Source organism: Pinus tabuliformis, chromosome 7 (genome assembly GCF_031772625.1).
Source record: "Pinus tabuliformis cultivar Carrire ecotype Pingquan chromosome 7, CPIR1, whole genome shotgun sequence".
Taxonomy (NCBI): domain Eukaryota; kingdom Viridiplantae; phylum Streptophyta; class Pinopsida; order Pinales; family Pinaceae; genus Pinus; species Pinus tabuliformis.
In genome coordinates this window covers 263,655,315-263,669,924 of record NC_142293.1, presented here as the reverse complement: position 1 = coordinate 263,669,924, position 14,610 = coordinate 263,655,315, and the positions used below count along the sequence as shown (strand labels likewise).

Sequence of the window (14,610 nt, the reverse complement as noted above, 5' to 3'; positions counted from 1 at the left end):
TGCAGATTTCAGAAAAAAATGAAGGGTCTAGCAAAGTTTTAGTTGTCACTGTCGAGGAATTTAAAGAATATGATTGGGAAGTCGGGCGCTGTTATCACAACTTCATCAAATATAAGGAAGAAACCTTGGTGTGGATCATGCCCCCGGATGCCAAAGCTTCTACTCTGACGTCAAATTGCTAGGACATGTCTTAGATCTGACTGGCACCAATTCCTTCTACAACTATGTTCTCAGAGATTTGATGATGCTCGAAAATCAGATGCCACTTTTCCTAATGAAAACAATTTTGGAGTTGGAGTTGGGTTCTGAAGCCAAGGCAGAGGAGAGGCTCTCCAACGTGTTGTGCCTAATGGTTCAAGAACTATTACCTTTTAGTTTCAAGTTTCCAAAGACCGGAAATATTTGTATCAACGAAAGGTGGCACATGTTGGAGGTGTTGTACTATTGTATTGTCCCTTCTTCTGACAATAAAGTTCCAATTCAATTTGATGAAGGAAAGGACGCTCCTTATCCAGCGGACATGTCAACCATTACTCCAACTCTAATTGAGGAAAAATATGATTCACTTGATCTAGCAGATAGTTTAACCATTAAAGAAGCCTTTAGTATGCCCTATCAAACTCTCTCTTCTATGAACATTGGTGTCGCTCAATTTCTCACAATGTTACTTCAGTGAGTGTTGAACTGGAATCCTTCGCAATATTTGATGAAGTTTCCCTTTCTTCTTATACTGAATATGTTTAAAACACCTAAAAAAGATGCAGTGGGAACTGAGGAAGAATCATCTGTTAAGATCATAAAACCCTCTCCACATGAATTGAATATTCCTTCTATGGCTAATTTACATTTGGCGGGAGTGAAATTCTCTCCTACTGATGGCGATATCAGCACAATAAAATATGATGAGAAAATGACCATACTTTACCTCCCCAGAGTAAATTTAGATAGTAACACAGAGGTTATCCTGAGAAATATGGTGGCATTCAAAGCTTCTATTGCGCCTGGTGCCTTGAGTTGTTGTAGACAGACATAGCAATAACAAACTTAATATAATTGCCTATGATGATCCGACGATGAAAATATTTTTAGTTGTCTAAAACATCAAATCAACAGTGCAAGATACTACACTATGAAACATAAGGGAATTCATTTCAAACAGAAACACCTTATGGCATAAAAATTGCCTTGCAATTCACATCACAAAAAGTACATCCCAATTGTTAGACTATGAATTCATAAAGCGTGAGACATCAATTGCAATGTCTTCACATCTGACATGATATAAATTAACAAACTCTTTAATATATTAAATTATATCTTTTATTAAATGATATAAACTAACAAACACTTTAACCTATGTTATTTCACATCCAATGGAGCAACGTACTTCCACGTCATTCATAAGTTGGTTGTTACTAGGGGCTATGTATTCTACGAGAAAGATATCCCTGTATTGAAGGGAAAAACTTTGGAAGACCTGAAGTTGACACTAACAATGCAACAATATTCCCAAAGTATAATGAGTAGCAGGTCAAGACACGATGCAGTGTGTGGTTTCCAGGATTCCAAGTAGCCTTTTTTATAACTAGGGGACTGGGTTTGTATGCATTCCATATTCGTTGTAAGGGGAAATATTCAATTATTTATATGATAAATTTAGTGTTGATGGATAAGTTTTGTCCATGATTGCGGGGTTTTTGAATATTGGAACACTTCAGTTCTCGGTGTTTCTCATTTTTGGCCCTCTCCTGCACTTTGGTCTTTTGGTGCATCTGGAATATTGTCCCAACTAGGGTTATCCACACTTCCTATCCCACATGAGACCATATCATGGCTTATGATCTGGCCAGTGTACTACAGGTTTCCCCCCTCATCCTCGCCGAACATGTTTAACATCCTTACATCTGAATTCTTTCATGTTGTCATAATTTTCCTCATAGATATCTAAAACCTTTATTGTATCATTTGTAACCATTTCAAAACATTTTTCTAGATACCATATGCCTCTGTGGATTTAAATCCTTAAGATTGTCTTCCCTACATCACAACAAGACCATAGATCGTGTCTAGATACCACTAATTAATCAACACTCTAGCAGAAGTGGATAGACACTTTCACCATTTCCAAACCTTGCAAAAATTTTGGTTTCAGATGTTGTAATCGATGGTGAACATTCTTGGGATGTTGTTTTTGTTGTTGTTGTTGCACGGGATGATACTTGCACTTTATTTCATAGATGCACTTTGGGTCCTTCTTTATAGAATGTAACTAGAGATGAAAGGGTATATGTGTCGTGGGTGCTACGTGTTGACCATTTTTGCACTTGATGGGACTTGGACCCTTGTTGAATCCTTCCTGAGGTATTTTTTAAACTTGTACTTTTCATATCTATCAACCATATGTCCCAGCTGGGGATTTCATCTACCTCCTTAGCATACCTACCTCTCACACCTATACCTTTCTACCTACTCTACCCCTTCACGTTGGATCGGTCACCCTACCCCATTGATTCCACCTAGGGGACTATGGACCTATCATATATTTTCATATCGGACAACTCAGAACATGAGGCATTCATCAGAGCCACTTTGGAGGTTGAATTAGCACATCCAACTGGCCCTTCTCTGACACTACAAATAGCTAAGTGAAATTCCCATCTCGATCCCCATTCGGTCACCCATATGTCAAGAGAGAGACATGCAACATCATTACTACCGAATACGAATAATAATCTAATACAGTTGGCTAAGGTGGGCCTTCTAATTGCCTCACGTGTGGAACTACCACACCTTTTGAACTCCCATGACTCCACTTGGGCTCCTAATACGAGACATCAACACCATGGGATCGGAACATCTCCTCAGACACAATTTCTAAGCTTTGGGTATGATTTCCTCTTGGACCAGGTGATCAACCTATAGAAAAGAGAACTTGTGGGGCACTGTTACTACTCGGGTTTACAGGAAGAAGAGATGCGTACATTGATTTCAACACAATGGAAAGCGCTCCTTGGTTACACTCCTACAGTCATAAAACTTGTGAAATCGTGGTTCATCGTCCACTTATTACGCTAGGAGGACCTGGAAAAAATCCTCAAATTGTCGTGTTTTCGAGAACATGGTGTTTTGTCACTTCAACCTTGGTATGTTAGTTTTAACCCTCTTAGGGACACCCCTCACAATAATTTGATTTGGGTGAAGCTTCCTGGACTTCCCATTGAATTATGGACCAAAAGGGTGTTTATAGACATTGGAAATGAAATTGGTAAATTCATATATGTGGATCCAAAGTGCTTAGGGGCTAAGGACAAAATGGTAGTTTAGATTCTGATAGAATGTGGCTTCACTGGGGACCTTCCTACAAATATAAATCTGGTTTGGGACAAAATCCATATACATCAGAGACTAGATTTTTGGTGTATACCATTTCGATGTTTAATTTGCCACCATATAGGTCATCTTATGGCACAATTCTCTCAAAAGACATTGGAACAAAGGCGTTGTGGGTGGTGGGGCTCGGGTTTATGATGGCATTGGACGGTACCCTATAAAACATCATGGATGAGGTATTGATGTACAAAGTCGAATATTTCTCACAGATCGAAAACAGTTTTTAGGTACCTCTCTGTTGACGTTTGGACCCACCAATATGTCAAGGAGATATCTCCGTTAATAAGTCCCAACTAGACCTCAAATTGTTTGGAGTAGGATTCCCAACAGTGCATAGTAAAGTATCACCTTCGCTGCAGTAGTGCACAAAGGTAAGTAATATAGCTTTGGCTGGAAGAAAGTGTCTGACCTTGCGGTGAGTCAAGTGAGATTCATGGGGGTTATTTCACACAGAGGGGAAAAGGAAGTGTGTCCCTTAGAAGCCTGTAATAATACACAACCTGAAAGGAACACACGAGCAGAAAGACATCACAAGCTAGAAAGTAGAATAGTCCAAAAACCAAAGTGATGGGTTAATCTAACAAAACATCTTCAACAAGATTCGTACAATCATATACAAAATAGTTCATACACAAATGGATAAGTTAAATAGCATACATTGTTAAAGCAATGAGAATAGTCCAACTACAATAACAACATATGCATGAAAACATGTTGGCTTAGTTATATTATTATTAAGTGAAAGTTCCATCCATACCTAGACCATTGACAACCACTATCCCCAATAGTGGACCATTACAGTCAACACCACCTACTCCTCCAAAGAAGTATACTTGCTCTACGTTGTGGAGAATCCAAGGCTCATCACAATACTCTCCAAGCCTTCTCTAAGCAATCCGTTGACAAAATATTGGCTTCCAAAACCCTATTCTATGAGTAATGAGGTTCTATTTATAACGAAGGGTGGGGTGACCCTTGACATTCCTCTTTCTAACTTTGGTGAGGGAACCTGCATCTATTCACTCTCATCCTCAGTTCTTGGTTGTTCTGGCTTATCAACCTGTATTGGCATTTTTTTCTCTATTATTTCACCTGGACTTTTTTCTTATTCATGTTTTTTCTTCTCAGCTACTTTTCTTTCTTAGACCCTTGTTCTTCTTGCTGAGATCTCAGTTCTGCTACCTGCAAGCTCAAATTTTCTCTCTGCCTTCGCTCTGTTGTCTGTGTCCTTTTCTTCCTTTTTATTCTGCTATCAAAGTTGTCTGCATGAAGATTGATCTGCTTTCACTCTGCAGCTTTGTTCTCCCTTTATTATGTCAGCAATTTTTGCCTTCCCTAATCCTGTACTGGATGCTACTTTCGACCATTGTTTTTGGTCTTGTTGCCATGTTAGTGTTGATTCCTTTTCTATAAACAGTTGGGAATCTACATATATTAGCAAGTAAATTGGCCCTTTCTCAACTGCTTCTTGAGTATTTCTTTCAGTGGTCACTCTTGAAACAAATCTCTTTGGTGCCATGGTACAATGATTGCTGGAGAGAAGTGCTTCATGAGTGTGGTACCTGTAGGACAGAAAGGACACTCATGGCAAGCAAACATTAGCTCTTACAAATCTAACTTTACAACATGATCAAGCAGCAACCAAAGCATCTAATGAGAGCAATTGCGCAATTTTTATTGACAGGGGTGACTGACTGACTGTGGGAACTACACACTACACAGTCCCAGTAATCAGTGTGTAAGCTTGATGAATGGAACTGTGCAATGCAAAGTTCAGTATAAGACAAGGCTTGGCAGAGACTGTGCATTATGAAGTTTCAATGACCAAGGTGGGAGGCTGGCTCCTGGAACTGCATAGTGCATAGTTCGATCCAACCTGTGATAGGCTCTGCGCATTTCTAAAAGCCATGGCAGTGTTTTGGAGCTCCCAAATTGTGCATTCCATGTAGTGAGATGTGAGATCCAGGTAAGAGGAGCCAAGACCTGTTCATAGGGAGTGTGCAAAAAAGAAAATCTGAATGATAATGTAAGCATGAGTACATATCTGACTAAGTGTATATGTATGCATGTAAAACAAGTGCAAAAATCAATTAAATAGAAGGAACATAGAGCATTTGAAGGGAGTCGCCGCAACGGCAACCCTTCATGCAAAAACGGAAAAAACTCATGCGACACTTGAGAAAGCAATATATAACTTGAAACGACTCTTCTACAAGCCAAGACAAGTTAAAATTCTAGTGGTCATTAAACAAAGTGAGTGAAACAACACTCTCACAAGCTAAACAAACAAAAGAGACAAAAAAAGCAACAAAAGGCGATAAAAGAAAAACTCACCCCTAAAAGCGATGACAATGATCTGATGGCTCCTTCATCTCCTAAGGAAGCTAGAGCTTGATGCTCGAATGTATAAGTGACATCTAGATGTGCCCATTACATAAAGTTGAGAAATATGGAATTCATGACACGTATGCTTGAGATCAATGAGAGCATCGACACTTGGCATAAACTTCTAAATATGGAAATGTGTCACCTTTGTGAAACTAATAATACATCCCTACTTCATTGGGATGCTTTTCCTCTTAGCTTCTTTCTTTTCAAGAAAACTACCATGCACTGCCCGGAAATATTGTGCATTTCTAGGAAGTACTGGGCAACTCTCTGGTTCATGTACTGAGAAGTTTCTGAGCACAGTAGGTTCTGCACAATTTCTAGGCTGAGTGGCTTTGCGATGCCTCTCAAGCTCTACACAACTTCCTAGCTAAAGGCAATTTGTAAGTTGGCTCTACGCAATTCTAGAGCTGAGTGAATTAGGTTGTCTCTCATGCTCTACACAGTTTCCCATTTGAAGGCAAGCTTTTAGCTGGGTCTGCACTGTTAGCGCTCGAATCTGCCTCAAGCTGAATGAAGGTGAGGTTCAAGGAAACATCAAACCAAGCTCATCCTCGTAGCTAGCCCTACGAGGACAGGAGAGGGCTCTCTCCAGTCAATCTCGATAAATTGAGCAATAGGGTGCGAGATGACTTAAAATGGGAACTGATTTTAGGCTAGTAAATGAATTTGAATGAGGGATATTTGATTTAATGACTAAGTTGCTAAGTTGTATGGGACGAGGATAGCATGAACAGAGATTTAACCAAAGGCACAAGATATTTCATAAGGCAAGATAAGCATGAGATTTTAGCAATCGAATTGAAAAATGGGGTGAAAATACTGTTTAAGAAAGCTGAAAAGGGCATTAATGTATGAATCATTTCTAGGCAGAAGAAAACACATAAAGACTGAACACTTCCTCAAGGCAGAGAAATGACTGAATTCTACCTTTCTCACTTGAAATTATTCATCTGGAAACAATCATGAATGGACTGCAAAAAAACACATGATACATATGAAATAGAGAGAAAAACACATTGCCAAAACTCATACTGCAAGGATCTTATAAATCAGAGTTGCACCATCTAATTATTTCTCTGTCAAAACTGTACAGTGATAGTGCTGGGTTTTTTCTTCCCACACTTTTGCTCAGAACTCAAAACCCTTGACACATAATTTTTCATACAATGAATAGACGTCAGGAATGGGAAACAGATCAATTGAGAATAGGGTCCGTTTCAACTAAAATCCTGAGGATAGGGAATGAACCATCCATCTGCTCTATAGATAGAACAGTGTTACATTATTCCACTTGAAAATTTTTTGAAGATCAATAAAAAGATGACAACTGTAGCTGCAGATCATAACTGAAGTGAAAAACAGGAAATCGAACCCTGTTTCTCTGCCCTGGTAGATGTTTCTGATTTAAATTTTGGCTTTTCGGTTTCTGGCTCTTCACCTTCCCTGGCATTCCATCTGGATAGCTGATTCCAAACTTTGTACCTAATTGGACTTTGTCTCTTATCCCTTTAATGGCCTTTCTAATGAGGATTTTGTAGGTAAACGGGCCATAAATGTCTGAAGTTTCCAGAAAAGTGATGCCCCTGGAGACAGCATGGTGGATGAGAGATATCATTTCATCGTTGGGCCTTGGAGGTCCATAGAACACAGACATGCCCATGCAACCCAACCCCTGCGCCGATATTTCAAGTCCTTGAGACCCCAAACTCAATCTATGCACTGTGGATGCTGCTGCTGCTAATTGCGCCATTTCTCTGTTATGCTATCACTCTAATCCCGGTCTCCTAGTCACAGCAAATGTTGTTTTTTGGGGTATATTCATTCCAAGGCTGTGCACTGTGTCTTGAGATTACTCTGCTCCATCTGCCTCTACAGGGCATGCGTACACACCAGACACTGTTTTCTTACTTTATCTTCAAGCTTAGCTCATGGGTCGTATCGGATAAACCTTCATCTCGAAGGAATGCTCCGATTTGACTCCATTACTTGAGAGGCCATGTCATTACCAACAACTTTCTTACGCAAGGTTCATTACCAACAACTTTATTTCGTATTGAACTTGATTTTACCGGAATAGCATTGGCATCTCCTCAACCTGGTGAATTGTTACAGTCAATGCCGTGGCTAACCGGCGAGAGCGAGCTTTTTCCACCTCTATCTTTCCACACGTTATATCTTCTTGCGAGCTAAGATCACTTTGACAATTTCCTGCACAACTCCTTGAACTGTCCTGTGTCGTCGGCGGTTTTCCTGAGCTCTAACGAGCTTGAAAATCTTCTTTCTTTGCAGTGTTATCTATTATATAACCACTTGGAGTCTGCCACTACAGCGTATGAATCTTCATTACGATGCCATTTGAAGTAAGCATGTGTTCTGTTTTTTATTTCAAGAATTCCATGGCCAAAGCTTGCTTCCCGAAACGCTGAATAACTGGGTTGTGGCTCTGTAAAGTTTGATGAAAGTCCTTCCATATTTCCCCCATCGCCAACAGTAAGATACACAGGTGCAGCAGGATTAAATATAGGTGTACACTTCCCATTAGTTATATTGTAAGCCACATTTGAATAACGATAAGATCTCTCATAGGCATGAACATGACCTGCAAAAACAATATCAACCTTGTAGTTCAAAAACCATGATTCAAATTGGACTCGCATAGCCATGGACTCGCATAGCCTCTCCTTCCATGTAGGCGTCGTAGTAACTATTGTATAATGGCGCATGCATGAGAACAATCAACCATGGTGTTTCTGTTCTATTGACCTTTATGAATTCTGAGTTAAGCCACGCATATTGAGGAGCGTAAACTCTTGTGTCATTCGAGGCCGCCTCCTCTGTGTCGTTTATTGAAAGAGAATTGTTTGCATTGCCAGCAATGCCAAAATGCACAACTCCAACTATATTAAAACAGATCAGACATCATCTGAGTCGTTACACCTGCATTCCACATTCCTCTACCGCATTTTACATAGATCACCTTTTTGCCATAGATTGTTCCAATGTGAAATTGTCTCCTCCGATCGATCTGAAGAGAACCGGTCGAGACGTGACAATTTCTGCACAAGTTTCTGACTTCAAAGCTTTGCAAATTTATGAAGCACTTCTGCAATTTGGATATCAAAACTCTGGAAGTTCTGCAACTATAACTGGTTTCTTACTTCAAATCAATTGACAGAGAGATAGGCTGGTAAACCAAATCCCTTGCTAGGATCCAAGGCAGCCAATCACTCGCTGGTCAAACAATGAAGGTTCGAACTCCAAAATCTTTGACTGTTGGTAAAATTTGTCTATCCACCCTCAACTTCATGGAGTTATTGCAAGCTTGCAATCTGACAAATGAAACAACTAAGCCACAGAAAACACAATTTGTAATACAACGATGACAAGCATACTCTATGGCGATACTCCTATTTTTTTTTCTTCCTTTTTTATGGATTTACTGTGTCCAGTGGCAGTGACATCATTTTGAGCCACCAAAATACACAGTCGACAATGTCAGGGCGCTCCTATCTGCAGTGTGCATCTTCATGGTTTTCTGACATCAAGGAAGAGGATTTTGGCCTCTATTTCTCCAACTCATCTGCTTACAACGCTTTCACCAAAACTCAATTGCACATCTTCCATACAGTTCCACGTTGTTGTTCCAATCGAGCATTGTGGCTAAATTCCTTCTGTTGTGAAAAATGAGTGGAAACGAATTCTACACCATTCGCCTGCCTTTGTGGAAAGAATGACATATTGAGAAAAATGCCGCAAGCATCAGCATATTGCAAGTATTGTTGTGCCGCATGTAAGATAGAGGCGTTACTTTGCAGTGAGAGACCCCAGAACATGAATTTTCTTCCCAAACAGTTACAAGGCCTTCAACCATCTGACGCAAGTTAGAGGCGATTCTTAGAGTTTGAGGTCCCTGGTCGATTAATAAGCTCAGTGCAATCCTCAAACGTTTGTCCCAAGGGGAATTCACGCATTTTTGGGCAATTGGAGTGAATCTGGGCAATTCTCAGGCTCCTTGGCTGTGTGCACCGCGCAGGCTGCTCAGTGCGCGGCGTGTCCTCGATGCGCCGCGCCAGAGGAAAAATGCACGGTGAATCTGCGCCCAATGTGCCGCGCAGCCCATGTGCGCCACGCCAGTCATCCTATGTGCCGCGCTGGCCAATTTCATCCTTGATTCTCTTGTTTTCTTCGTTTAGATTTGATGTTGTTTCAGAAGGAATATCCTCTTAAGTTCTGTTGTCCAATCACCCAAGGTTCGGATGTGGACACTCAAGTAATCATTTCCTGGAGCTGAGGTAATAGAAAAAGGATGCCATTCAAAAGAGGATACCATCGGGCAATCGACAAACATGTACTGTCCACTCTCATACTTGAAACCTTGCGGTTGTGACACGTGAAGAGACAAAACATTTCCTGGAAAGATGTCTACTTTAAGGATTTTAACGGATTTGTAACCTGATCTGAAAGCTCTCAGAGTTCTTTCTCCACCATATAACAACACCGGAACTGCAAGGTGCATTCATGTCGTTTTTCCTTGTACCATTTGTGACTGAGGTACAGATATATATCATGGACTATCAACAGCACATAGATGATTACGAATGAGTGGTGTGAATACCAGAAAGCGTTGAATCCTGTGAGCCTTTTCAATGGTTTTGGAAGATTAAGTTTATTCCTTCTGAACCACGGAGTGGCCAGAACGAATGCAAATTGCCATGAAGACTACCATCATAACACCTGTAACGCCTTCAACTTCTTTGACAAACCACCAGTAGTTGGGAGGCCTGTTATGTCCAAAGAACTGTTGCATTTATAGCTCTAATGAACATGTAAGGAACATGCTGACTATGTAATACATTTTTGTTTTAAAAGCAGTACAAGAACCGGCCATTTCTCCACAATAATCAAAAGCCGAGCACGCGTGGCCTGAACTACTTTCGTTTGAATACGCTATAAAGAAGAAAAGAAGCAGCCTGTGGTAGAAGAATTGAATTGAGTAACTTCTTCAATTTCAGTTGTCCCATTCGATGTACCTCGCATCATACAAATGACTTGCCATCAAATTGGGCATGCCTTTTTCTTTGCAATGCGATTCACTCTTAATTTCAATAATCCAACTTATGGAACCACCACTCCGTTTGAGTTATCTGTAGACTCTTGATATCCTCATGTTGAATCAATGGGTCCACAAGATGATTAGCTCCATTGTGCTCCATGGAAAAATCCCAAATTAGTTTACAGGGCACAAATCGCAGTAGGATGTTTACTTTATAGGGCCTGAATCATAATTTCGCTGTTGTTCCTCTTGTTTACATAGACTGATGGAGCTTTCGAACCTAGCAAGATGACCAGGGCCTACATTCGAAGTACTCCATGATGGAAGACTTTAAAATGCAAATTTATTACAAAAACAAATTTGTCGATTTCTTCTCCAAAACAGAGTTTTGGAGAAGGATCATTTTCGAGCATTACTGATGATGAAGTTCTTGAAGTAAGAGACTTATTCAACCTCCATCTGGCCTGCAAGCGGTATTTCACACTTCTGGAGACGAAACCCTGGACTCAAGAATTTAAAATGACTCTTTTTGACCAAAATGGCATTTGATGACTGCAAATGACGAGAAATGAACCTTGGTGAATTTGATTCTGACAGAGGACTGAGAAGACTCAGTCTAACATGCGCAATTTTGGAGCTGACGCTCACTGCTGGCTTGAACTGTGCATTTCCTAAGAGCAAGGTTGGTTCTGCTCTAGGATTGCACAAATTAGCAAGGCTGGCTTAGAACCAAATTACAACCAAGTCAAGAGATCAGCTTGTGGGTTAGATAGTAAACCAAGTAAGCAAATACGATCCATAAAGAAAAAGATAAATATCAATGAAAACACAAGTACCTTAGTCAATGCGAGATGATGTGTTGTGATTTAGGAAAGAGGCTCCAAAAATAAGCAGAGGGAAAATTTTAGAGAGTGGTTGTCGCCAATAAAACACTCTCCTTGCACAATCCCCTCATCTCCTAGTTTGATATCTAAGGAACATCCATTGTCCATTTCCCACAATGCTAGATCGTCCTCCCCTCGCATCCCCCCTTTTGATTCAACAGACTCAGAAACTATGAATTTGGTTACCTCACCTCCACCGCATGCACATCCCCACATACCCCATCACACTGCCCCTCCTTTGATTCTCAGGAATTTGCCTCTTCCACTCTCTGCTTCCTTGATGACCCCTGTGAATTTGGCTCCTCTACCACATCCTAACCTGCTGAAGACTCTTGAGAATCCCTCATGCCCTACAACCTCCCCTCCCCACGGATCCCCACCATCCCCCCAGTCCCTTGTATCATCCCCCATGAACTCAGTGGAAAACGACATAGAAGTTCTGCTTGTGAACCCGACATTTGACCTGAAAGGCCTTTCTATACAATGGGAATGTCCTCATACCTCACTAACCATTAGCCATTATTCATGTTTTATTTGTGGTGAACCAATTATTCTGGTTTTTACCATGTTTTATTTGTAGAAATTAAATAAAATGGTTGTCATTTTCCATGATATAAATAGACTATAATTTGCAATCTGTGCCTTCTGCTTCAATTAAAGACTATAATTTGCAATCTCTACATTGTGCTTCAATTAAAGACTATATTAATTAATTTAACTTAAAATTAAATTGTTCAAATTTTTACTTTCATAATGGCGTTTTTTATTGAATTTGGGAAAATACAAATTTTATTCCGTTTTCCAACTATATTGCGAAAATAATATCGCTGGAAATACAATTCAAATTTCCAATTCAAATGCCAGCTAGCCGACTCATGAAGAAAAACCCAAGAGTTACACGGCCGACTCATGAAGAAAAACCCAAGAGTTGGAAATAAATCTCCGTCCACCCCATTTAAATATGTATATATCACCACTACGATTAAATTGGTGCCGCACTCTCAATATTGAGTTGTATATCACCACTCAAGGAGTTGATTAGGTTGAAACAGGTTGTGCGAAGGAAGGAGTTGATTACGTTGCAAAATCGATAAATCTGCCACTAAGAACCAAAAGATCAAAACATCAGTGGTGGGTTTTGAATATTTTTATTTCGATTGAATCGATTTTCTGCCGTGAGACTCGCAGAAATCGCAGTTGTTAAAGTCCAACCCGTAGAACAACACGCAGTTGTTAATGGCAGTGAAGTTATTAATAATGGGCGAGAGAATCATCAAGTTATTAATAATGGCAGTAACAGTAAGGAAGTTATTACTAATGGGGGCAGCGAGAAAGAGAATGAATCAGTACGGCCCAAATCTCTGTATGTGGGGGATCTGGAGCCCAATGTTAGCGATGCCCAGATTCAGGAACTTTTTCAGCAGGTTGGCCCGGTGGTCAGTGTTCACATCTGTAGAGATGCCATGACCAAGACTTCTCTGGGATATGGCTATCTCAATTACAGCACTGTTGAAGATGCCACAGAGGCTTTACGCAGCTTTAATTTTACACCCTTTAATGGAAAGCCTATTTGGATAATGTACTCACACCGTGACCCCACTATCCGCAAGTGTGGGTCGGCAAACATATTTATTAAAAATATTCACAAAGTAGTAGACAATCAAACCCTCTATCACAAATTCTCTGTGTTCGGACCCATTCTTTCTTCCAAAATTGCAACAGATGCATCAGGGCAATCTAAAGGGGATGGATTTGTGCATTTTGAGCAAGACGAAGTAGTGCAAGATGCAATTAAATGTATGAATGGTACTTTGATAAATGATAGTCACATTTATGTTGGTTCATTTATGAAAAAGGAAGAGAGAGAACAAATGAAGCTGGCGAAAAAGAAGGATAGAGAACAAATGAAAAAGGAACCAGAGCTAGAGCTAGAGCCAGAGCAACAAACAAAAGGAAAAGGCAAGTTTAAAAATGTTTTTGTGAACAATTTATCAGAGTCCATGAATGATGAAGATTTAAGGAAATATTTTGATGAGTATGGGACAATTATCAGTGCGGTAGTGATGAGAGATGTAGCAGGGAAGTCAAAGTGTTTTGTATTTGTCAATTTTGAGAATGTCGATGATGCAGCAAAGTGCATTGAGAGTTTAAATGGCAAGAAACTTGATGGCAAAGAATGGTATGTCGGAAAAGCACTGAAGAACTCTGAATTGAGACAACAATCTGGAACGAATCTTTATTTAAAACATTTGGATGATAGCATAGATGATAACAAGTTGAGAGAACTGTTTTCTATTTATGGCACAATCACCTCATGCAAGATAATGAGGGATTTTCATGGACATAGTAAAGGTTCAAGATTTTTCTCATTTTCATCACCTGATCATGCATTCCGAGCTTTGGTAGAAATGAATAAGAAATTTGTCCTGGGTAGGCCTCTTTATGTTGCTTTGGCTCAACAAAAAGACGAGAGAAGAGCAAAGCTACAGTCTCACTTCTCCCAACAAAAAGAGGAGAGAAGAGAAAAACTACACTCTCATTTCTCCGAGTTGCCTAATCCAATTGACATGGAACTGACAGCTTTTGCCCATGTTCCCATGTGAATCCCGAATGTCCTATATTATCTCTTTATGTTGCTTTGGCTCAACAAAAATACGAGAGAGGAGCAAAGCTACAGTGTCATTTCTCCCAACAAAAGGAGGAGAGAAGAGAAAAGCTAAAGTCTCATTTCTCCCAACAAAAAGAGGAGAAAAGAAAAAAGCTAGAGTCTCATTTCTCCGAGTTGCCTAATCCAATTGACATGGAACCAACAACTCGTGCCCATGTCCCCATGTGCAATCCCAAAGGTCCTATATCATATAATCCAAGTGGTATAGTACCAGCTCCCAAAGG

General features: G+C 40.1%; 2 pseudogenes; one reads left to right on the top strand and one right to left on the bottom strand.

The window, feature by feature from the left end:
* Window positions 1-8,072: 8,072 nt before the first annotated feature.
* Window positions 8,073-8,444, bottom strand: LOC149246865 (purple acid phosphatase 2 pseudogene; annotated as a pseudogene).
* Window positions 8,445-8,656: 212 nt separating this feature from the next.
* On the top strand, window positions 8,657-14,321 carry LOC149246864 (polyadenylate-binding protein 8 pseudogene; annotated as a pseudogene).
* Window positions 14,322-14,610: the final 289 nt, after the last annotated feature.